This window comes from Doryrhamphus excisus, linkage group LG6, assembly GCF_037039965.1.
Source record: "Doryrhamphus excisus strain RoL-2023G ecotype Guam linkage group LG6, RoL_Dexc_Guam_v1.1, whole genome shotgun sequence".
NCBI lineage: Eukaryota > Metazoa > Chordata > Actinopteri > Syngnathiformes > Syngnathidae > Doryrhamphus > Doryrhamphus excisus.
In genome coordinates this window covers 24,288,057-24,312,660 of record NC_136362.1, presented here as the reverse complement: position 1 = coordinate 24,312,660, position 24,604 = coordinate 24,288,057, and the positions used below count along the sequence as shown (strand labels likewise).

Below are 24,604 nucleotides of genomic sequence, written 5' to 3'. Positions count from 1 at the left end.
AGTTTCTCTTTTGTATGTCACAATGTCACGTTGAACCTTGAGTCGGGTTGCGGTTGCAACAACCAGTCCGGTTAAACAAACCCTTCTCATTAGAACAAAACCTCTCTTAATCTTCTTCTCACGGTGTTCAGGTGTCTTGTACAATCTGACAGTCTTTTGCTGCCAAATCCTTCCAGGCGTGGATAATGGAGCTGACCAGGAAAATGCCAGCTGTGGGATTTCAACCAGAGCCTCCTGAGCGTAAGGGACCTTAATCTGGCGCCTTCGATCACTCATCCACCCAACCTAAAACGGTGCCCTGATCAGGAAAAAAAAAAACTTTGACCTTGTGAGGTTCACTGACAACAGAGGACACTCAAAAGGAGCCGCACAAAGCAGGGTACTTGTACAGATGTCGGCAGCAGAGTGGCGCAGCGGTAGCGTGCTGGGCCCATAACCCAGGCACGATGGATCGAAACCATCCTCTGCTATGGCTGTGCTCTTTACGTGTCCTTTGAAGAGCTTGCAGATGTATTGTCTTTGTTACTTAGCTGACCTGGTCCAGTAAAGAGTTCACGCTTCCTTGACTGCTGTTCTCGATGCATTTATTGCTCTTGAGTGCATTCACACGCCATTGCGGGACATTGAAGCCTCGTGAAACACCGCAACTGTCCTCACTAGTCCATTGTCACTCTTATGGACTTGAAGAATCCCAGCCAGTTTCCGTTTGTTTCGGGGAACCTCCTCCTCTTTGACGATCACCACATCTCCAACTTGCATGTTTCTTCTTGGCGTATGCCATCTTTGTCTCAGAGCAATGTTGGTCAGATACTCCTTCCACCATTTGTTCCAGAACTATTCTGACAAATATTGCAATTATCTCCATCTCATTTTAGTATACAAGTCCATCCATCCATCCATTTTCCTCCGCTTATCCAGGTCCAGGTCGCGGGGGGCAGCAGTCTTAGTAGGGAAGCCCAGATTTCCCGGTGACCGGCCACCTCCTCCAGCTCCACCGGGAGGACACCAAGGTGTTCCCAGGCCAGCTGTGAGACATAATCCCTCCAGCGTGTCCTCGGTCTGCCCCGGGGCCTCTTCCCAGCTGGGTATGCCCGGAACACCTCACCAGGGAGGCGTCCGGGAGGCATCCGGACTAGATGCCTGAGCCACCTCAACTGACTCCTCTCGATGTGAAGGAGAAGCGGCTCTACTCTGAGCCCTCCCGGATGACTGAGCTCCTCACCCTATCTCTTAGGGTGAGTCCAGCTACCCTACGGAGGAAACTAATTTCAGCCGCCTGTATCCGAGATGTCATTCCTTCTGTCATGACCCAAAGCTCATGACCATAGGTGAGGGTGGGAACATAGATCGACCGGTAAATTGAGAGCTTTTTAACCACGACGGTCCGTTACAGCGACCGCATTACTGTAGAGGCTGCGCCGATCCGTCTGTCGACCTCACGCTCCGACTTTCCCTCACTCGTGAACAAGACCCCGAGATACCTAAACTCCTCCACCTGGGGTAGGACCTCATTCCCAACCCGGAGGGAGCACTCCACCCTTTAACGACTGAGAACCATGGCCTCTGATTTGGAGGTACTGAGTCTCATCCCAGACGCTTCACACTCAGATGCAAACCGTCCCAGTAAGCGCTGAAGGTGACAGCCCGTAGAGGCCATAAGAACCACATCATCTGCAAATAGCAGAGATGAGATTCTAAGGCCCCTGAAACAGATTCCCTCAACACCTTGGCTGCGCCTAGAAATTCTGTCCATGAAAATTGTGAACAGAATCGGCGACAAAGGGCAGCCTTGGCGGAGGCCAACGTTTACCGGAAACAGGCTCGACTTACTACTGACAATGCCAACCAGACTCCTGCCCCGTTTGTACAAGGACCAGATAGCACGTAGTAGCGCGCCACCAATCCCCCCAAAGTACGCCACGAGGGACACGGTCGAATGCCTTTTCCAGATCCGCAAAGTACATGTAGACTATTGAAGACCAAGATGGTGGCGCGTCAACAACGCGAGGCTAAGCGTCTCTCCAGATTTTGCAAATCCGCTGTGTTTTATCTGCTCCTCGCTGTTTTTTTCATCCAGTACAGTGCTGCTTTAACATCCTATAGCAGACAGGAGCTCCTAGACATAAAGTCCTCCAACTCGGACCGTTTTATCGCCGATCTCCGACTCATCCCGGAGATCTCCAGGACACCGGAGGCTGCCTTTACCCAGCATTTTCCTTGCTAATGTCCGATCTCTGATCAACAAAATGGACGAACTACGACTCTGTATCACCAAAAACAAACGGATTATGTACTCAAACGTCATGATTTTCACAGAGACTTGGCTTAACAGCAGTATCCCGAACAATGCTATCGAGTTAGCAGGACGCTCCATCCTTAGGGCAGACAACCAAAGATGGAGGTTTGTGCATTTATATAAGCAATGCTTGGTGCACAAACTCTGTTTTCACAGAGAGTCACTGCTCACCTAATGTTGAGCAAAGCAACCAAAATAGTTATGAGACTGGACCTTCTCTGCCAACGCTGCATCAGCAGGGGAATTAGCTCAAATGGTAGAGCGCTCGCTTAGCATGTGAGCGGTAGCGGTATCAATGCCCGCATTCTCCATAAACTCCTTTGTTTTACTGATGAAATGTTCCCAAGTAGCGAATACTAATCCGGGCCCCAATCCCTATGTCTCGGCCAAATACAGCCATAGGTATCACCCTAAACTGGATTCAGAGTCCAGAGTGCTAACCATTACACCATGGAACCCTTTGTTTTGGATGTGACTGGCACCTTCTGGCGTATTCTTTCCTGGCAGACATAACATAAGAAACAGCTTGTCTTTCGAGCCAGACTTGAACCAGCGACCTAAGGATGCCAGCTTGAACCTCTACAGTCCTCCGCTCTTCCAAATGAGCTATCGAAGGTCTTGTTGTACAAGGACCAGATAGCACATAGTAGCGTGCCACCAATGGGATCCACCTTAGGGCCACAGCCGCCTCGACAATGGAGGCACAGAACATCCCTGCCTCCTTCTGGATCTTGCAGGTCACTGGGAAGATATTCGGCTCAAAGGACCATTTGGTACCGAACATGAAACTTTTGATCTGAGTGTCCGGGATTCAAGTCGCTGTTCAGGTGACAAGGTCTGAGGTCCACTTGCAAATGCCTCATTTTGCCCTCAAAATACAAGGACAACAGGACAACACCTTGGTGCTTTATGGAAAATACATGAGGAGCCTGGCTTTTAACTGTAACTGGAAAGGCTTGTGGCCCCGCACACAAACCAAGTATCTTCTGATCAGCTGATCCTTAACATCAGCTGTCACAGACAGGCGTCGTTTGGGGACCTCATCCTGATCCACGGTTACCACTGATTTGTAGAGTAAGTCAATAAGTCATCATACTCTTACAGGAAGACTCAGTCCAAACACTCAATTGCTGCAGGGCAAGTAGGTTCCACCAAGACTTGAACTTGGATCACTGGATTCAGAGTCCAGAGTGCTAACCATTACAGCATGGAACCCTTTGTTTTGGATGTGACTGGCACCTACTGGCGTAACAATGGAGGCTTTGCAAACCAGGACAACAACTTTACTCTTTGATGAGCGCTTAGTATTTGGGGTACAATCCAGGGGTCTTGTGCTCTCACGGAAATGGCTGTCCTTTTCCAACAGGAGTTGAGATGAAACGTATTCAAATAGACACTCAATCAGAATTACTCCGTTTGCCAATTTCAGACTGCGTGACAGTGACTTAAGTCCAACTCCATTGACAGGGAAGCGGAAGTCCTTCAGACAAGACGGTATTGCCATTCTTTCCTGGCAGACATAACATAAGAAACAGCTTGTCCTTCGAGCCGGACTTGAACCAGCGACCTAAGGATGCCAGCTTGAACCTCTACAGTCCTCCGCTCATCCAACTGAGCTATCGAAGGTCTTGTTGTTTTGGGGCAAATGAGTACAGCCAAGCGTTTGACGGCATCTTCACTGTGGACTGCTTTCCTTTCCTGAGATGCTGGATGGTGGTCCAGAATCTCTTCGAAGCCGTCCGGAAGTCCTTCTCCATGGCTTCTCCAAACTCCTCCCATGTCAGAGTTATTGCCTCAGCGAATGCCAAAGCCGCGGACCGCTTGGCCTGTCGGTTTCTGTCAGCTGAAGGCCCATGAGCCAAAAAGGCCCAATAGAACCCCTTCAGCTTGACGGCATCCCTCACCAATGGCAGGGCCACAGCCACAGCCGCCTCGACAATGGAGGCACAGAACATCCCTGCCTCCTTCTGGATCTTGCAGGTCACTGGGAAGATATTCGGCTCAAAGGACCATTTGGTCCCGAACATGAAACTTTTGATCTGAGTGTCCGGGATTCAAGTCCCTGTTCAGGTGACAAGGTCTGAGGTCCACTTGCAAACGCCTCATTTTGCCCTCAGAATACAAGGACAACAGGACAACACCTTGGTACTTTATGGAAAATACATGAGGAGCCAGGCTTTTAAATGGAACTAGAAAGCCTTGTGTCCCCGCACTGTCAGAAGTGGGATTTGAACCCACGCCTCATTAGAAACTGCACCCTGAATGCAGCGCCTTCGACCGCTCGGCCATCCTGACCCTTCACGTCTGGCTCCTTCTGTTCCATGAGAAACTAGGTCAGCTGTGGAATTGATCAAACATCACGATGGCCACATCAATAAAAACTAATATCTAGAGCAGCAAAAGGCCCGATTAGCTCAGTCGGTGGAGCATGAGACTCTTAATCTCATGGTCGTGGGTTCGAGCCCCATGTTTGGCGATTCAGCAGTTTTATTGATACATCTGAAAGATATCTTTCCTGTTGAAAAGTGTTCAACATGCAGAAAACATTTCATTCCAAATACATAAAAACAAGTCTTTTGACCAAAGGCCTGGGGGCTCACTTCGTGTTCAAGTCCCTTCAGAGATCAAGCACATGTCCTTGTTCCTATTTGTCACCTTGATTTTTTTTGTAAAAGAAGGACTTCAAAGGGGCGGCACTGAGGTCTAATGGTTAGCGCGCAGACCTCACAGCTAGGAGACCAGAGTTCAATTCCCACCCTCGGCCATCTCTGTGTGGAGTTTGCATGTTCTCCCCGTGCATGTGTGGGTTTTCTCCGGGTACTCCGGTTTCCTCACACATTCCAAAAACATGCTAGGTGACTCCAAATTGTCCATAGGTATGAATGTGAGTGTGAATGGTTGTTTGTCTATATGTGCCCTGTGATTGCCTGGCGACCAGTCCAGGGCAGTACCCCGCCTCTTGCCCGAAGACTGCTGGGATAGGCTCCAGCACCTCGCGACCCTCGTGAGGAAAAGCGGTAGAAAATGAATGAATGAATGAAGGACTTCAAAGGCCTTGTTTCCACCCAGTTTCGAACTGGGGACCTTTTGCGTGTTGTATCCAGTCGTATTGACTATTGCAATGCCCTGCTTTCTGGTCTTCCTAAAAGAAGTCTACAACTTTTACAACTTTAAAATCACTGCATTGGCTCCCTGTATGTTTCAGGATCCATTTGAAGGTTCTCCTAATGGTTTTTAAATGTCTTAGGGGTTGTGGGCCTTCTTATTTTTCTGAATTTCTTTTATGTTATGAACCCTCGCGGTCCATCAGGTCCTCCAACTCCGACCTGTTATGTGTTCCCAGCCCATCAGTCATCCGGGAAATATAAATTGTGTGTCCAAACTGGGGATGGATGCTCGTGTACACACCTTCAGACATCAAAAATCATCCATTTTGTAAAAGGATGTCTTGAAAGGCCATGTTTCCACCCAGTTTCGAACTGGGGACCTTTTGCGTGTGAGGCAAACGTGATAACCACTACACTATGGAAACCTGAAGGAAGGGCCTTTTAAGGGGACTGGTGAAGTCACAAAGCAGTTGCCAAACAATGAAACACGACAATGTGTCCAAAGTGGGGGCAGATTGACAATTGTCCAAATGGACAAAGATTTCTCCTTTGTAGGGAAAATTGTTCCAGAAATAATGGGCTTTTCTTCAACAAAACAAGACATCATAATTGCGGCTTGAAAGAAACACCTTAGCCACCCTCTGGGTCACTTTGATATCTCGGTGGACTCAACTTGTGCCCTTGGAGTCAATGGTTTGTAAATAGGCTTGTAACCTCCACTAATCTTGTCTGGATGGCTGGATGGCCTTTTGAAGAATGAAGTTAAGGTCCTTTCAGCCAGCCAATAAGCCTTTTCAAACTATTTGCCAAGTCACAACATAAACAGGGATTGTTCTGAAAACCGGGCTTGAACCAGGGACCTTTAGAACTTCCGTCTAACGTTCTCCTAAGTGAGTATTTCAGCTTCTTCAGTCGTGGGTAAAAGTGGGGGCAGGGTGAAGCTGTGTCTGTGCCACGTATGTTGCTGTGTAGCTGGTCCAGTGTGTTCTCATCTTGGGTTGGAATGTCCCCGTGCCGGTAACGGGTGGGGAATACAGTCCGTTGATGAGGATACGAGCTACAGAAAATGGGAAGGATTTCACTGATTGAAGTCTCCAGCTACCATAAAAACGGTCATGGGCCACAAGCCTGTTCTGAATTCTGCTTTGGCCAATCGATACTACATCGACTCAGTAGCAGTCCTTGTTAGTATAGTGGCCAGTATCTCCGGCTGTCACATGGAAGATTACGCGGTTGACCAGGTAGACCGGGATTCAATTGGCGGACTTGGAATTGTTTTTATGTGCAGTGACAGCAGTTCACAGACAGCGCTTAAAGATGACCCGAACCGTTCGACCGAGGACCAAGGCAAATCCTATCTCTAGTCAAAACCTAACCAAATGTCAGTTCCCTGACCGGGAATCGAACAACAGCCGCGGTGGTGAAAGCACCAAGTCCCAGCCACGAGACAACCAGGGACTGCATCATGGCTGCACTCTGAAAGGCAGAGACTGTGTCACTTTGACGTACTCCAGCAAAGGAAAATAGTTCTGAGACTGGACCCTCTCTGCCAACACTGCATCAGCAGCAGAATTAGCTCAAATGGTAGAATGCTTGCTTAGCATGTGAGAAGCAGCGGGATCAATGCCTGTGTTTTCCAAAAGCTCTTTTGTTTTTTTGACATTAAATGTTCCCAAGTAGCGAATACTAATCCGGGGCCCAATCCCGATATCTAGGCCAAATACAGCCATAGGTATCACCCTAAACTGGATTCAGAGTCCAGAGTGCTAACCATTACACCATGGAACCCTTTGTTTTGGATGTGACTGGCACCTTCTGGGGTAACAATGGAGGCTTTGCAAACCAGGACAACAACTTTACTCTTTACGGCGTCTCATTGCGGTTGTGGCTGAGAATGCCACTATTGACTGAATTTGGATTAGATAATCAAGTCTTGTGGTGGAGAGTCTCAGGTGTAGAGTCTCAGGTGGAGAGGTGTGACGTTTCTGATCAAATTCATAGGTCATCAGTTGGTCCTGAAAACGGTCTTGGCACTTCTTTTCACGATGAAAGGTATGAAAACAGCTCTGTTGCATTGGCCGGGAATCGGACCCGGGTCTACCACGTGGATTGATCCTGGACTCATTTCCGATCCTAACATCTCTTTTACAAAAGGCAAAGAACTCCTAGAAGACTACGGGCATTGATCCCACAACAAGACAAGACAAGGTGATACCTATGGCTGTATTTGGCCTAGATATCGGGATTGGGGCCCGGGTTAGTGTTTGGTACTTGGGAACATTTAATCACAAAAAACAAAAGAGATTTTGGAGAACGCGGGCATTTATCCCGCTTCCTCTCACATGCGAAGCGAGCGCTCTACCATTTGAGCTAATTCCCCTGCTGTTGCAGCGTTGGCAGAGAAGGTCCAGTCTTATGACTATTTTGGTTCCTTTGCTGGACTACGTCAAAGCGACACAGTCTCTGCCTTTCTGAGTGCAGACCTAAAGCAGTCCCTGGTGGTCTAGTGGATAAGATTCGGTGTTTTCACCGCTGCGGCCTGGGTTCGATTCCCGGTCAGGAAATTGACATTTGGCTGGAGGTAGGTGGTCGACCTCCATCGCCAGATGGTCAACCTCTCACCTGTAGGCGAACTCGTCGTCCACAGTACCGAGGCCATGTCGGTGAAGACGGCAGTACATGGCACAGATACAGCTTCACCCTTCCCCCACTTTAGGCCCCGACTGAAAAAGCAGAACCCACCATCGCAGCTAAAATAGGCCACTTGGGAGAGCATTGGACTGAAGTTCTAAAGGTCTTCACAAAAAACCTCACTCCTCCTGATGGTCGTTACGTCTTTCAATAATGGGGCGTTAAAATGTAGATTTTCAAAAGGACAAAGACAATCCATCTGCAACCTGGTCAACGGACACGTAAACAGTGCAGGTACCCTGCTTTGTGTGGCACCAAAAGTGCTGAACCGCCCAATGTGAGGCTGAAACTAGCGCACAAGGAATAACTTGTTTAAGTACACCTTTTGGACCTCGATGACCCATCAAGAAGTCAACCTTTGTTGGTTCAATTCTCCCATTCACCATGAGGATGTGTGCTGGTTTAGTGCATATGCAGAACTGTCATGTAACTATGTTTGGTGTGTTTGAGGGGGTATAGCTCAGTGGTAGAGCATTTGACTGCAGATCAAGAGGTCTCCGGTTCAAATCCGGATGCCCCCTGATGCACTCGTTTGTTTTAAGAGTACATGAATGTATGGCTCATAATAGCAACAACTTCGGTGTAATATAACTCGAGATTTTTTCCCTTTTTGCATGGCTCCTTTCTACATTCTTCATACTGACATGAAATTTCTGCAGTGGCTTTTGTCCAATTTCCTCGCGGGTGACACAGCCCCCCCCCCATGTCTAACAGAAAGTGCAGCCGCACCACAAAACAAAGCAAAACAAAGTCATTTCAGCTGCTTTTACCCACGATCATATCCTTTCCGTGCTGACTCAAAGCTCAGGACCATCGGACCAGAGCTCTGCCTTTGGGTTCAGCTCCCACATCACTGTGGCGGACCAGTGGAGCATCCAACGTAGATCAACTGGTAAACTGTCATGTTAGATGCCAAGAACAAGATGCCAAGGTACCTTGAACTCCTCCAGTGGGGGTCGGATCTCTTCCCCAACGCATAGACAATTTCATTGAAATGTCAAGACAACCTCTTTTGTCCTGCTAATGTGGTCTGTTTTGTTAGCCCAAATGTCCAAAATCACAAGGGTTTTGCCTTTGTAGGGAGCATTGTAGTACATGTCACATGTGTACTACACATGACATTAGAAAGGATGGGAATTTCTTCAACACGACAAGACTTCTGATTCAAAAACATTTTGTTGAAAAAAAGCCCATTATTTCTGGAACATCTTATGTGAACTACAATTCTCCCTACATAGGAGAGATCTTGGTCCGTTTGGACAATTGTCAATCTGCCCCCACTTTGGACACATCATCATGTTTCATTGTTTGGCCACTGCTTTCTGAGTTTTGCCAGTACTCTTATAACCCCCCCTCCTCCACTCCGGGTTTCCATAGATTAGTGGTTATCCTGTTTGCCTCACACGCATAAGGCCCACTGTTTAAAACTGCGTGGAAACATGGGCTTTCTATTCCCTCTTTTACAAAATAACTGGTGGTCTAGTGGCTAGAATTCGGTGCTCTCACTGCTGCGGCCCCATTTCGATTCCCGGTCAGGGAGTTGACATTTGGATAGGTTTTTACTGGAGAGAGGATTTGTCTTTGGCCTCGTTGGAATGGTTGGGGTCATCTTGAAGCGCTGTTTGGGAACAATAACTCACGGACTCGGTTTCTTCACTATTACATGACAAGAGACTGGTCTAGAGAACGCGGCCAGGATTAGGTTTGGGGTATTTGTCTGACGCTGATGGATAGATCCTGGACTCATTTCCGATCCCACATTTCTTTGACAAAATACAAAGGATTCCTTTGGGAATGCTGGTATTGATTCTGCTGCATCTCGCATGGTAAGCAAGCACTAATTCCCCTGGTTTGGGGTATTTGTCGGATGCTAAGGGGTAGATCCAATCCCAACATCTCTTCTACAAAAGGTGAATAACTCCTTGGAGACTGTGGGCATTGATCCCAAACAAGACAATACACGGTGCTAGACAGGAGAATGCAGTGAGGACTGGGTTTAGGGTGATACCTATGGCTGTATTTGGCCTAGATATTGGGATTGGAGCCCGGATTAGTGTTTGGTACTTGGGAACATTTAATCACAAAAAACAAAAGAGGTTTTGGAGAAAGCAAGCATTGATCCCACTACCTCTCACATGCAAAGCGAGCACTCTACCATTTGAGCTAATTCCCCTGCTACTGCAGCATTGGCAGAGAAATCTTCTGGCATACTCTACTTGTCTTTGCAGATGAAGAGGCCCTGGTCCCGAAATGTCCACCTCCAAGATGGACTGAGGTCTTAAACTACCCACATGGACAAGCCAAATATCTTCTGGACAAAAAGAGTTCATGGTCAGACACGACAAAGGTTGAGCCGGTCACCCGAACATGAAACTTTTGATGTGAGTGTCCGGGATTCAAGTCCCTGTTCAGGTGACCAGGTCTGAGGTCCACTTGCAAACGCCTCCTTTTTGCCCTCAATATACGAGGGCAACAGGACAATCCCTTGGTACTCTATGGAAACTACATGAGGAGCATGGCTTTTAACTGGAACTGGAAAGACTTGTGGCCCCGCACACAAACCAAGTATCTTCTGATCAGCTGATCCTTGACATCAGCTGTCACAGACATTGGTGTAGTTTAGGGACCTCATCCTGATCCACGGTTACCACTGATTTGTAGAATAAGTGAATAAGTCATCATACGCTTACTGTTAAAGGAAGACACTGTCCAAACACTCCATTGCTGCAGGGCAAGTAGGTTCCACCAAGACTTGAACTTGGATCACTGGATTCAGAGTCCAGAGTGCTAACCATTACACCATGGAACCCATTGCTTTGGATGTGACTGGGACCTTTTGGCATAACAATGGAGGCTTTGCAAACCAGGACACCAACTTTACTCTTTGATAAGCACAAAGTATTTTGGGGTACAATCCAGGGGTCTTGTGCTCTCACGGAAATGGCTGTCCTTTTCCAAAAGGAGTTGAGATGAAATGTATTCAAATAGACAAACTGCATTGATCACTCAATCAGAATTTCTCCGTTTGCCAATTTCAGACTGCGTCACAAAGACTCAAGTCCAACTCCATCGACAGGGAAGCGGAAGTCCTTCAGACAAGACGGCATTGCCATTCTTTCCTGGCAGACATAACATAAGCAAAGGGCATTTCCTTTGAGCCGGACTTGGTCCTGCAACCTAAGGATGCCAGCTTGAACCACTACAGTCCTCCGCTCTTCCAACTGAGCTATCGAAGGTCTTGTCGCTTTGAGGCTAGTGAGTACGGCCGAGAGTTCAACGGCGTCTCATTGCGGTTGTGGCTGAGAATACCACTATTGACAGAATTTGGATTAGATAATCAAGTCTTGTGGTGGAGAGTCTCAGGTGAAGAGTCTCAGGTGGAGAGGTGTGACGTTTCTGATTGAATTCAGAGGTCATCAGTTGGTCCTGAAAACGGTCTTGGCACTTCTTTTCACGATTTCCAATCCCACATCTTTTTTACAAAATACAAAGGATTCCTTGGAGAATGTGAGTATCGATTCTGCCACTTCTCGCATGCTAAGCAAGCACTTTACCATTTGAGGTAATTCCCCTAGTTTGGGGTAATTAGTCGGATGTTAAGGGATAGATCCAATCCCAACATCTCTTCTACAAAAGGCAAAGAACTCCTTGAAGATTGCGGGCATTGATCCCACAACAAGACAAGACGCTAGGTGCTAGAGGGCAGAATGCAGTTAAGACTGGGTTTAGGTTAGGACTGAGTTTAGGGTGATACCTATGGCTGTATTTGGCGTAGGTATCGGGATTGGGGCCTGGATGAGTGTTTGCTACTTGGGAACATTTAATGACACAAAAACAAAAGAGTTTTTGGAGAATGCGGGCGTTGATCCCGCTACCTCTCACATGCTAAGCGAGCGCTCTACCATTTGAGCTAATTCCCCTGCTGATGCAGCGTTGGCAGAGAAGGTCCAGTCTCACAACTATTTTGGTTCCTTTGCTGGAGTACGTCAAAACGACACAGTCTCTGCCTTTTTGAGTGCAACAATGATGCAGTCTCTGGAGGTCTAGTGGCTGGGACTTGGTGCTCTCATCGCCGAGGACCGGATACGATTCCCAGTCACGGAATTGACATTAAAATGTCAGGTTTTGACTGGAGATAGGTTTTTTTTATCTCGGTGGAATGGTTGGGGTCGCTATCTGTGAACTGCTGTCATCCTGAAGCGACTGACGACAGAAATCCAAATAAAACATCAATAAATGATAGAAAGCATCGTCTGCTATGGCTGCACTGTTTACATGTCCTTTGACGAGGTTGTAGATTTATTGTCTTTGTTCCTTTTGAAAATCCAAATTCTAACGGAACCGACTTGCCCTGCAGCAATCAAGTTGTGAACAGTTCCCTCACAAATGAGGTCGTCTGTAGAAATTCTTAACCATCTATCAGGGATGGCAACTGAATGAAGAATCAATACAATGAATGAAGAATGAAGAATACAAATTTCCCCACTGAGGGACGAATAAAGGCATATCTTAATCTTAATCTTAATGCCAGAAACCAGCCTAGGATGTCAGACAATGCTTTGATGCAGACTGGTCATGATGCCTCTGAAGTTCACCAAAGCAGACCTGACTTAAGGTGACTCCACTTCCAAAGTTCTCAGCGATGACTGAACGTCTTGCTCCTTCTGTTCCCTGAGAAACTCGGTCAGCTGTAAAATTGATCAAACATCAGGAAGGCAACATCAATAAAAAGCAAAACAAAAAATGATATCTAGAGCAGAAAAAGGCCCGATTAGCTCAGCCGGTAGCGAATGAGACTTTTAATCTCAGGGTCGTTTGTTTGAGCCCCACATTGGGCGATTCAGCCCTTTTATTGATACATCTTGAAGGTGATTATTCATTATATTGTTTTAGTTTATTATACTCATCTGCACAATCTGAAAGATGACCCTAACCATTCGACCAAAACAAATCATATCTCCAGTCAAAACCTAACCGAATGTCACTTCCCTGACCGGGAGTCGAACAACGGCCGCAGTGGTGAGAGCGCCAAGTCCCAGTCACGAGACAACCAGGGACTGCATCATGGATGCACTCTGAAAGGCAGAGACTGTGTCGCTTTGACGTACTCCAGCAAAGGAACCAAAATAGTTATGAGACTGGACCTTCTCTGCCAACGCTGCATCAGCAGGGGAATTAGCTCAAATGGTAGAGCGCTCGCTTAGCATGTGAGAGGTAGCGGGATCAATGCCTGCATTCTCCATAAACTCCTTTGATTTTTTTGATGAAATATTCCCAAGTAGCGAATACTAATCCGGGCCCCAATTCCGATATCTAGGCCAACTACAGCCATAGGTATCACCCTAAACCCAGTCCTAACCTAAACCCAGTCCTAACTGCATTCTCCCCTCTAGCACCTTGTCTTGTCTTGTTGTGGGATCAATGCCCACAGTCTCCAAGGAGTTCTTTGCCTTTTGGCGAAGAGATGTTGGGATTGGATCTACCCCTTAACATCCGACAAATACCCCAAACCAGGGGAATTACCTCATATGGTAAAGTGCTTGCTTAGCATGCGAGAAGTAGCAGAGTCGATACCCGCATTCTCCAAGGAATCCTTTGTATTTTGTAAAAGAGTTGTGGGATCGGAAATGAGTCCAGGATCTATCCCTCAGCGTCAGACAAATACCCCAAACTTAATCCTGGCCGCATTCTCTAGATTAGTCTCTTATCATGGAATAGTGAAGAAGCCCAGTACGTGATTTATTGTTCCCAAGTAGCGCATCAAGGTGACCCCAACCATTCCACCGAGGCCTTGCAGAGATGAAGAGGCCCCGAAATGTCCGCCCCCAAGATGGACTGAGGTCTTAAACTACCCACATGGACAATCCAAATATCTTCTGGACAAAAAGAGTTCGTGGTCAGACAAGACAAAGGTTGAGCCGGTCACCTGAACATGAAACGTTTGATCTGAGTGTCCGGGATTCAAGTCCCTGTTCAGGTGACCAGGTCTGAGGTCCACTTGCAAACGCCTCCTTTTTGCCCTCAAAATACGAGGGCAACAGGACAATCCCTTGGTACTCTATGGAAACTACATGAGGAGCCTGGCTTTTAACTGGAACTGGAAAGGCTTGTGGCCCCGCACACAAACCAAGTATCTTCTGATCAGCTGATCCTTAACATCAGCTGTCACAGACATTGGCGTCGTTTGGGGACCTCATCCTGATCCACGGTTACCACTGATTTGTAGAGTAAGTCAATAAGTCATCATACTCTTACAGGAAGACTCAGTCCAAACACTCAATTGCTGCAGGGCAAGTAGGTTCCACCAAGACTTGAACTTGGACCACTGGATTCAGAGTCCAGAGTGCTAACCATTACACCATGGAACCCTTTGTTTTGGATGTGACTGGCACCTTCTGGCGTAACAATGGAGGCTTTGCAAACCAGGACAACAACTTTACTCTTTGATGAGCGCTAAGTATTTTCGGGTACAATCCAGGGGTCTTGTGGGGTCAGCCAAGCGTTTGACGGCGTCTTCACTGTGTACTGCTTTCCTTTCCTGAGATGCCGGATGGTGGTCCAGAATCTCTTCGAAGCCGTCCGGAAGTCCTTCTCCATGGCTTCTCCAAACTCCTCCCATGTCAGAGTTATTGCCTCAGCGAATGCCAAAGCCGCGGACCGCTTGGCCTGTCGGTTCCTGTCAGCTGAAGTCCCAAGGCCCAATAGAACTCCTTCAGCTTGACGGCATCCCTCACCAATGGCATCCACCTTAGGGCCACAGCCGCCTCGACAATGGAGGCACAGAACATCCCTGCCTCCTCTGGATCTTGCAGGTCCATAGGAATATCTGGGAAGATATTCGGCTCAAAGGACCATTTGGTCCCGAACATGAAACTTTTGATCTGAGTGTCCGGGATTCAAGTCCCTGTTCAGGTGACAAGGTCTGAGGTCCACTTGCAAACGCCTCATTTTGCCCTCAAAATACAAGGACAACAGGACAACACCTTGGTACTTTATGGAAAATACATGAGGAGCCGGGCTTTTACCTGGAACTAGAAAGACTTGTGGCCCCGCACTGTCAGAAGTGGGATTTGAACCCACGCCTCATTAGAGACTGCAACCCTCCAGGTCTGACTCCTTCTGTTCCATGAGAAACTAGGTCAGCTGTGGAATTGATCAAACACCTTTCAAGCCGCAATTGTCTTGTTTTGTTGAAGAAAAGCCCATTATTTCGGGAACAATTTTCCCTACAAAGGAGAAATCTTTGTCAATTTGGACAATTGTCAATCTGGCCCACTTTGGACACATCGTCGTGTTTCATTGTTTGGCAACTGCTTTGTGACTTTGCCAGTCCCCTTAAAAGACCCTTCCCTCTGGTTTCCATAGTGTAGTGGTTATCACGTTTGCCTCACACGCAAAAGGTCCCCAGTTCAAAACTGGGTGGAAACATGGCCTTTCAAGTCCTGCTTTTACAAAAAACTCAAGGTGACAAACCGGAACAAGGATATGTGTTTGATGTCTGAAGGTGTGTACACAAGCATCCATCCCCAATTTGGACACACAATCCATATTTCCCGGATGACTGATGGGCTGGGAATACATAACAGGCCGGTGTTGGAGGACCTGAGGAACCGCGATGGTTCATAACGTAAAAGAAATTCAGAAAGATAAGGCCCACAAGCCCTAAGAATTTAAAAACCTTGGAGAGATAAGAAAGAGAGATATATACCATTAGTAAAAATAAGAAGGCCCACAACCCCTAAGACATTTAAAAACCATTAAGCGGTGTAATATGCGCCTGCCTTCTGTTCCTCGTCAGCACACGTGCAGCAAAAGTTGTTCTGTAAAAGTTGCAGACTTGTGATGTTTCTTTTAGGAAGACCAGAAAGCAGGGCATTGCAATAGTCAATACGACTGGAAATAAAAGCATGCATCAGCATCTCTCTATTTGCCCGAGAGAGGAACGGGCGGACTCTGGCTATATTCTTTAAATGAAAAATAAAATCCTGTTTTTGTAACATTTTTAATATGTGAAATAAAATTGAGCTCAGTCCCCTTAAAAGCCCCATCCTTCAGGTTTCCATAGTGTAGTGGTTATCATGTTTGCCTTACATGCAAAAGGTCCCCAGTTCGAAACTGGGTGGAAACATGGCCTTTCAAGTCCTCCTTCTACAAAAAAAATCAAGGTGACAAATAGGAACAAGGACATGTACTTGATCTTTGAAGGGACTTGAACTCTTGACCCTCAGATTAAAAGTCTGATGCCCTACAAACTGAGCCTCCAGGCCTTTGGTCAGATGACTTGTTTTTGTGTATTTGTAATGCAATGTTTTCTGCATGTTGAGCAATTTTCAACAGGAAAGATATCTTCCAGATGTATCAATAAAAGTGATGAATCACCAACACCAGAAGAGGACTGCTGGAATTGAACAAACGTGCCCCTCTTTGCTAGGCTATCTTTTACCCTCCTATGCTGTGTGCTGAATTTAAATTAGTTAAATTAGTTGTATCACTGGTTGAAATGTCACAGCTGGCATTTTCCTGGTCAGGTCCATTATCCACGACTGGAATGATTTGGCAGCAAAGGACTGTCAGATTGTACAACACAGCTGAGCACTTGGAAACGAAAATTGAGAGAGGTCTTATTCTCGTGAGAAGGGTTTGCTCTACCCGAATCTTAACCCTACTCAAGGTTCAACTCAAGGTTCACTGTGACATACAAAACAAAAACTCCCTGTCTGGGAATTGTACCCCAGGGGGTGATACTGTCCACTATACAATATATCTGGGGACGTCGACCAATGAAATCCATCCATTTTCTGTACCTTTTCTGTATCCTCATTAACGGACTGTATTCCCCACCCGTTACCAGCATGGGGACATTCCAACCCAAGATGAGAACACACTGGACCAGGTACACAGCAACATACATGGCACAGACACAGCTTCACACTGCCCCCACTTTTAGCCACGACTGAAAAAGCAGAACCCCACCTTAGAAGCTGAAACACTCACTTGGGAGAGTGTTAGACTGACGTTCTGAAGGTCCCTGATTCAAGCCTGGGTTTCAGCACAATCCCTGTTTATGTTGCGACTTGGCAAACAGTTTGAAAAGGTTTGTTGGCTGGCTTCATTCTTCAAAAGGCCGGAGATGAGGTTACAAGACAAACCAGTGACCTCAAGGGCACACGTTGAGTCCACCTGGCCATGTTCTCTAGACGAGTCTCTTGTAATGTAATAGTGAAGAAACCCAGTCCGTGATTTATTGTTCCCAAGTACCAAACACTAATCTGATCCCAAGTCCCGATTTCTATGCCAAAAAAAAGCCTTAGGTCTAACCCTAAACCCAGTCCTAATTGCCTTCTCCAGTTGAGCACCTTATCTTGTTGTGTAGTACTTACCAGAAACTCAAGTCTATCATTTATGGACGTGTTTTATTCGTTTTTCTGTCATCAGTCGTTTCAGGATGACAGCAGTTCGCAGATAGCGCTTAAAGAGGACCCTAACCGTTCGACCAAGGACCAAGACAAATCCTATTTGTAAAATCACAAATACTTCAACTTGCTGATATAGTTCATCTTCAAACAGCTAAAATAATGCATAAGGCTAAAAATAAGCAATTGTCTTCAGCCTCGGTGGAATGGTTGGGGTCACCTTGATGCGCTACTTGAGAACAATAAATCACGTACTGGGTTTCTTCACTATTTCATGATAAGAGACTAATCTAGAGAACGTGGCCAGGATTAGGTTTGGGGTATTTGTCTCACGCTGAGGGATAGATCCTGGACTCATTTCCGATCCCAACATCTCTTTTACAAAATACAAAGGATTCCTTGGAGAATGCGGGTATCAACTCTGCTACTTCTCGCATGCTAAGCAAGCACTTTACCATTTGAGGTAATTCCCCTGGTTTCCCTGAGAAACTCGGTTGGCTGTGGAATTGATCAAAAATCAAGAAGTCCACATCAATTAAAAAAAAATTAAAAAGTGATATCTTGGCCGAAAAAGGCCCGGTTAGCTCAGTCGGGAGAGCATGAGACTCGTAATCTCAGGGTCGTTGGTACGAGCCCCACATTGGGCAGTTCAGCACTTTTGGTGATACATCTTGAAAATTTATTTCCTGTGGAAAATTCTGCAACATGCGGAAAACATTTCATTCGAAGTACACAAAAACAAATCCCATTCTTGTCTGACCACAAATGCTAGAGCGCTCACTTCGCATGTGAGATGAAGTGGAATCGATGCCTGCATTCTCCAAATGGTATATTATGCCTTTTTCTTGCCAAAAAAGCATTCTCAATCTCCCACATCGTACAGGATACTTGGATTAATTGCATTCTAATGATGTTTCCTAAAAACACAGGTGGTGTGAAAACTGGTGTGTGTAAAACTTAATATAGTCCGATGAGGATGGGATTCGAACCCATGCGTGCAGAACACAATGGATTAGCAGTCCATCACCTTAACCTCTCGGTCACCTCATCTCCTTCGTGAGGATGGTCTTGTGGACTTAAAATGACACATCTTAATTAGTGTTTTGGTGTTGCAGAAATTGTGGCAGCCTTCTTGTGCAGCGGGGGATTTAACTCAAAGGCTAGAGTTCTTGCTCTACATGCAAGAAATAGCGGGTTTGATACCTGTATTGTCGAAATGATATGTTCTGGCTCTTTTTCCCCAACAAAAGCGTTCTTGATCTCCGACATCGTAGCTTATACTTTGATTCATTGCATGCTAATAATGTTTACTAAAAATACAGGTGTGGTCAAAACTAGTGTATTTTTACATCACCACACTTCAAGTGGACAGACAATCTTGGTAGCATGGCTACCGTGACAAAAGCCCATTTTCCTCTCCAGTAAATGTGCATCAGCTGAACACTTTGCAGACCTAATGCTGTGAACATTTGCGCGAACTCAAGGTCGGGTCCTACATCCTGTTTGTGTCTGATTGTAACATGATATGCATCAGGATTCTGTATGTCACCTCCCAACTGCACTTGTCTGGTCTTAATATGTAATTGGCTGTGTTGTCATGATCGACGTTGATGAAATCAAGAGAACAAAGTCACCCCTTAACAAACTATTTGCCAACTCACGATGTAAACAGCAATTGTGCTGAAAACTGGGATTGAACCAGAGATCTTTAGAGATTCAATCCAACGCGCTCCCAACTGAGCAATTTCAGCTGCAAAAGGGTTTTTCTGCTTTTTCAGTCTGGGCTAAAAGTGGGGGTAGGGTGAAGCTGTGTCTGTGCCACGTACTATGTTGCTGTGTACCTGGTCCAGTGTGTTCTCATCTTGGGTTGGAATGTCCCCATGCTGGTAAAGGGTGGGGAATACAGTCCGTTGTAGAGGATAAGCGGTACAGTGGAGTTCACGGGTTGAAGTCGCCAGGTACCATAAAAATGGTAATGGGCCACGAGGGTGTTCTGAATTCCCCTTTGGCCAAATTGGCTAAATGGCCGTACAAAAAGCACCATACTTGGAGCCTGTGGTCAATGTCAACAGTTGGGCTAATTCAGTTCCGTTGAGACGGTGATTATGTACCAAGTCAGTTATGTCAGTCAGGATTTGGTCAAGGTTGTTGTGTGGTTTTGGCATGGATAAGGCTATGTATCTAAATTTAGGAGGAGTCCATGGTCTGTAAACATACGGAGGTACTCCCCCTGCTGTTGCGGAACTTGCGGGACCTTGCAAATTTCCCCACTGAGGGACGAATAAAGGCATATCTTATCTTCTACCATAGGGTAGGCTTTTGGCAAGAAGCCGGATTCTTAATCCTACTTCTTGCCATTCTTCATGCTTTCCCAAGTTCCAACATTTCCTTGGGAGCGAGTGATCATAAATTGGAAATGTCGGGTACAAAAATGTGGCCTGAGTCGGAGTTTGTAGAACTACTGATGACTGAAAGTCTCGTTCCTTCTGTTCCCTGAGAAACAAGGTTGTCTGTGGAATTGATCAAACATCAAGGTGGCCACATCGATAAAAAAGAAAAACAAAAAATTATATCTACAGCAGAAAAAGGCCCGTTTTGCTCAGTCGGTAGCGCATGAGACTCTTACTCTGAGGGTCCTGGGTTCGAGCCCCACATTGGGCGGTTCAACTCTTTTGTTGATACATCTGAAATATGTCTTTCCTGTGGAAAATTGTTCAAAATGCAGAAAACATTGTATTCCAAATACAAAAAACAACCCCCTTCTTGTATGACCACAATTCCTAACTTGGTCGGCTGTGAAATTAACTAGGGACCTTTTGCGTGTTCGGCAAACGTGACAACCACGACACTATGGAAACCTGAAGGAAGGTGCTTTTAAGGGGACAGGCGAAGTCACAAAGCAGTTGCCAAACAATGAATCACGACGATGTGTCCAAAGTGGGGGCAGATTGACAATTGTGCAAATTTCTCAATTTCTTATCAATAAAGTAAATTTGATTAGAGATCAGATGATAGATGTTGATGGTAGACTGTCAGATTCTATTATAAAGAACAAGACCATGTAGGATAAACTGCCTAGTTTTCAATTTAAGAGGGTAAGTGTAGATGAGGTAGTAAAACTGTTGCATTCCATTAAAAGCGATGAGCCATGTGGGATTTATAATTTGGTTGGGAGGTTACTGAGGGCGGCAGCAAAGTTGATTCAGGAGCCGATTATTGAGAATGGTGTTTACCCACAGTCCTGGAAGATCGCAAAGGTGCTAGGTCGAAAAGGTTTACTTAAACAAGTTAATCCTTGTGTGCACGGTCATCTCCTTGGACTTCTCGGTGTTGAGGATGAAGGAGCAGAAATCTTCTGGCATACTGTACTTGACCACAGAAGGAGGATAAAGGAAGTAGGTTTAACATTTTAGGGAAGGGGCCTACCTTCACCGCCTGAACAGGGACTTGAACCCTGGACCCTCAGATTAAAAGTCTGATGCTCTACCAACTGAGCTATCCAGGCCTTTGTTGACTGAGGACAACTCACAAGGTAAAATCTTCTTGCATACTGTACTTGACCTTGCAGAGATGAGAGCTTCTTCTCTGGCTCTCAACAAAGGCGGTCACATCTTTCCCCTCTCCTCCCTATCCCTTATCTTCCCTGCTTTGTTGTCCCCTGTCCATCCTGTCGATGGAGTTTGACTTGATTCTTTGTCACGCAGTCTGAAATTGGCAAACTGAGAAATTCTGATTGAGTGACCAATGCAGTCTGTCCATTTTAATACATTTCGTCTCAACTCATGTTGAAAAAGGACAGAGCCATTTCCGTGAGAGCACAAGACCCCTGGATTGTACCCAAAAATACTTTGCGTTCATCAAAGAGTAAAGCTGGTGTCCTGGTTTGCAATGCCTCGATTGTTACGCCAGAAGGTGCGAGTCACATCCAAAACAAAGGGCATGCTGGAAGCATAGCATGCGTCAGTATGGCTTCAACTGAACAGAAGTAGGGTGGGTGTGAGTCTCTGTGGCGCAATCGGTCAGCGCGCTTGGCTGTTAACCGGGAGGCTGGTGGTTCGAGCCCACCCAGGGACGTTCTCTCATTCGTGTTTGCGCTCCCCTCTTGCACAGCACTTGTGTGGTTCCCAATTGGCAAACTGTGTGTCAATGACTTTTCAAAAGCACATTCCAACTTCCATGGTCTAACACATTTGACCAGAAGTTAGGTTGATCAAGTCACAGATTGTTTCTTTTTGTTTCTGCACAGGTCTGGTGAAACACAGAAGCTCTGCTTGAAAATATTAGCTTTTGCAAAAGCGCCAGCCAGGATTATAGATTAAGAGATGACGGAATGATTTTATGTTTAAAGGAATCAAGTCAAACCCCATCAACTGGTAAGCACGGGCCCTTAAGAGAAGACACTGTACACTGTTGTGATTTTTTGACAGACATGTCTAGTAAACAGGAGATCCTGGGTTCAAATCCCAGCAGTGCCTTCTCTGTGTTTCAGCAGCTCCTATGCTGTTATTTAAAAGAAATGTTGTTCTTGTTCTGTTGAATAAATACCCATCATTTCTGATGTCATATGTAGTATACATGTCACATGTACTGCAATGCTCCCTACAAAGACAATACCCTTGTGTATTTGGACATTTGCAGGTTTAAGAAAACAAACCACATCAGCCAAATATCTTCTGGACAAAAGAGTGGTCAGACAAGACAAAGTTTGAGCCAGTCACCTGAACATTAGACTTTTGATCTGAGTGTCCGGGATTCAAGTCCCTGTTCAGGTGACCAGTGATAGGGTCTCAGGTCCACTTGCAAATGCCTCCTTTTTGCCCACAAAATACAAGGGCAACAGGACAATCTCTTGGTACTTTATGGAAACGATGTGAGGTGCCTGGCTTTTAACTCGAAGTGGAAAGACTTGTGTAGCCCCTCACACAAACCATGTGTCTTCCTCCCATGCACATGTTGCCAGCTGATCCTTGACATCAGTCACGGTGGCTGAGAGGTGAAGGTGTTGGACTCGAAATCCAATGGGGTTTCCCCGCTCAGGTTCAAATCCAGTCTGTGATGCTTTGGTTGGGCATTTGTTGCCGCCATGCTGTTTACCTTGTGGTGGAGTACTGTTGGTTATGAGGGCCGGGGTGTTGTCCTTTCGTGGTCGGCATTCTCTACACTGGTGGTCTGGATTTTGGGTAGAGGATAATGGGGTCGACTGTCCCCATTGATCTGCTTCTTGCAGTCTCGGTGGCCGAGAGGTTTGTTGCCACTCTGCTTTGACATGCTGTTTTCTGTACCTCTCCCCGATCTTTCAGCAGCCTTGTCGAGGGTGTTTCACAGGTGGGTGGTGTGATGTTGGATATGGGGGGCAGTGGGTTGTCGCCGTTTTGTTGTTCCTGGAGCAGATAAAGAAGAGTGGCCAGTACGGGGGGTTGAACCCGTGACCTTGGCATTATTAGCACCACACGCTGACCAACTGAGCTAACCGGGATAGCGGCAGAGAGCACTGCTGGCACTGTGGCTAAGCTGGTCAAAGTGCCTGTCTAGTAAACAGGAGATCCTGGGTTCAAATCCCAGCAGTGCCTGGGTGCTTGGTCAGTGAAACTTTGGCAGCTGATTTCTGAACCATGTACTTCTTTTTGTCACTTGCCCTTCAAGAACGAATTGACGTTGCATCCACAGCTGACGTGATTGTTGTGGATCCCATTACGCCAGAAGGTGCTTGAATCCAAAGAGTATGACATTGTGATGTGTTGCCATTCAGCGCCACTTTGCAGAGGCTCATCCACTTGACGGTTGATTTTTTTCTCTTACAGTGTGCCCCCACGTGGCATTGGTGGTTCGGTGGTAGAACTCTCACTTTCCAAGCGGGGGCCGCGCGCGTGTTGTTGACATTTGCTGCCAGCCAATCAGGATGCGACACAGACATCAGACAAGCAAAGAGACTTGCCTGCCACGCGGGCATGATTACCATTACCATTACCATCTACCAGGGATGGCAACTGAATTAGGAATCAATGCCAGAAACCTGCTACAGGATTTCAGATAATGTTTTGATGCAGACTGATTAATGATGTTAATCATGATGCCTCTGATTAATTAAATTAATTAATCCTCTGATTAATTAAATTAATTAATCAATAAAAATTAATTAAACCATTACCTGTGAGAGGTAAGTTACACCATTGCACTAAACATTGATAGAAAAGTTAGTAATCGAGTTAGTAGTGAATAACTAACAATGCTTGGACATCTTTCAGATAAATAGGCATGCAAACTGACCCGGGAACATCATGGCTGTTCCTGACAAATGAACATAACGGGAGGGTTAAGATGACTACACTTCCAAAGTTCTCAGCTATGACTGAACTTCTCGCTCCTTTTTTCCCTGAGAAACTAGGTTGGCTGTAGAATTGATCAAACATCAAGAAGTCCACATCAATTAAAAAAAGAATTAAAAAGTGATGTCTTGGCTGAAAAAGGCCCGGTTAGCTCAGTCGGGAGAGCATGAGACTCTTAATCTCAGGGTCGTGGGTTCGAGCCCCACATTGGGTGGTTCAGCTCTTTTGGTGACACAGACCTGGTAGACCCAAATGAGTAGTGAGGGTGTGCTGGGAACGTCTGGCAGAGTCTCCCGTTCGTCGAGTCTTCAACTCTCACCTCTGGCAGAGCTTCACCTGCATCCTGGAGGAGGACCGGGATATTGAGTCCGAATGGGCCATATTCCGTGCCTCCATTGCTGAGGCGGCTGACCGGAGCTGCTGCCGCAAGGCGGTCGGTGCCAGTCGTGGCAGCAGACCCCGAACCCGATGGTGGACTCCAGAGGTCAGGGCCGCCGTCAAGCTGAAGAAGGAGTCCAAACCAACATTGATGGCTTGTGGGACTCCGGAAGCAGCTGACAGGTACTGTCAGGCCAAATGGTTTGCGGCTTCGGCGGTTGTCCAGGCAAAAACTCGGGTGTGGGAGGAATTCAGTGAGGCCATGGAGCACGACTTTCGGTCGGCCTCGAAGGGGTTCTGGCAAACCGTCCGGCGCCTCCGAAAAGGGAAGCAGAGCCCAGTCCACACTGTTTACAGTGGAGACGGGGCCTGCTGACCTCGACTGGGGATTTG

At 46.5% G+C, this 24,604-nt stretch overlaps 14 non-coding genes across 14 annotated transcripts; 8 read left to right on the top strand and 6 right to left on the bottom strand.

Annotated features, from left to right (window-relative positions):
• Positions 1-3,835: 3,835 nt before the first annotated feature.
• On the bottom strand, positions 3,836-3,922 carry trnay-gua (transfer RNA tyrosine (anticodon GUA)). The gene is given in 2 exon segments: positions 3,836-3,871; positions 3,886-3,922. It is a non-coding gene; the product is annotated as a tRNA-Tyr (tRNA).
• Positions 3,923-5,755: 1,833 nt separating this feature from the next.
• Positions 5,756-5,828, bottom strand: trnav-cac (transfer RNA valine (anticodon CAC)). Its single transcript has one exon. It is a non-coding gene; the product is annotated as a tRNA-Val (tRNA).
• A 2,715-nt stretch (positions 5,829-8,543) lies between these two features.
• trnac-gca (transfer RNA cysteine (anticodon GCA)) lies at positions 8,544-8,615 on the top strand. Its single transcript has one exon. It is a non-coding gene; the product is annotated as a tRNA-Cys (tRNA).
• Positions 8,616-10,831: 2,216 nt separating this feature from the next.
• trnaq-cug (transfer RNA glutamine (anticodon CUG)) lies at positions 10,832-10,903 on the bottom strand. The gene has a single exon. It is a non-coding gene; the product is annotated as a tRNA-Gln (tRNA).
• Positions 10,904-14,390: 3,487 nt separating this feature from the next.
• trnaq-cug (transfer RNA glutamine (anticodon CUG)) lies at positions 14,391-14,462 on the bottom strand. Its single transcript has one exon. It is a non-coding gene; the product is annotated as a tRNA-Gln (tRNA).
• A 987-nt stretch (positions 14,463-15,449) lies between these two features.
• Positions 15,450-15,522, top strand: trnav-cac (transfer RNA valine (anticodon CAC)). The gene has a single exon. It is a non-coding gene; the product is annotated as a tRNA-Val (tRNA).
• A 627-nt stretch (positions 15,523-16,149) lies between these two features.
• trnav-uac (transfer RNA valine (anticodon UAC)) lies at positions 16,150-16,222 on the top strand. The gene has a single exon. It is a non-coding gene; the product is annotated as a tRNA-Val (tRNA).
• A 1,859-nt stretch (positions 16,223-18,081) lies between these two features.
• Positions 18,082-18,154, top strand: trnat-cgu (transfer RNA threonine (anticodon CGU)). The gene has a single exon. It is a non-coding gene; the product is annotated as a tRNA-Thr (tRNA).
• Positions 18,155-18,475: 321 nt separating this feature from the next.
• Positions 18,476-18,557, bottom strand: trnas-gcu (transfer RNA serine (anticodon GCU)). The gene has a single exon. It is a non-coding gene; the product is annotated as a tRNA-Ser (tRNA).
• A 2,382-nt stretch (positions 18,558-20,939) lies between these two features.
• Positions 20,940-21,012, bottom strand: trnak-uuu (transfer RNA lysine (anticodon UUU)). The gene has a single exon. It is a non-coding gene; the product is annotated as a tRNA-Lys (tRNA).
• A 495-nt stretch (positions 21,013-21,507) lies between these two features.
• On the top strand, positions 21,508-21,581 carry trnan-guu (transfer RNA asparagine (anticodon GUU)). The gene has a single exon. It is a non-coding gene; the product is annotated as a tRNA-Asn (tRNA).
• A 902-nt stretch (positions 21,582-22,483) lies between these two features.
• trnas-cga (transfer RNA serine (anticodon CGA)) lies at positions 22,484-22,565 on the top strand. The gene has a single exon. It is a non-coding gene; the product is annotated as a tRNA-Ser (tRNA).
• Positions 22,566-23,003: 438 nt separating this feature from the next.
• Positions 23,004-23,077, top strand: trnat-agu (transfer RNA threonine (anticodon AGU)). The gene has a single exon. It is a non-coding gene; the product is annotated as a tRNA-Thr (tRNA).
• Positions 23,078-23,974: 897 nt separating this feature from the next.
• trnak-cuu (transfer RNA lysine (anticodon CUU)) lies at positions 23,975-24,047 on the top strand. The gene has a single exon. It is a non-coding gene; the product is annotated as a tRNA-Lys (tRNA).
• The last annotated feature ends 557 nt before the right edge of the window (positions 24,048-24,604 follow it).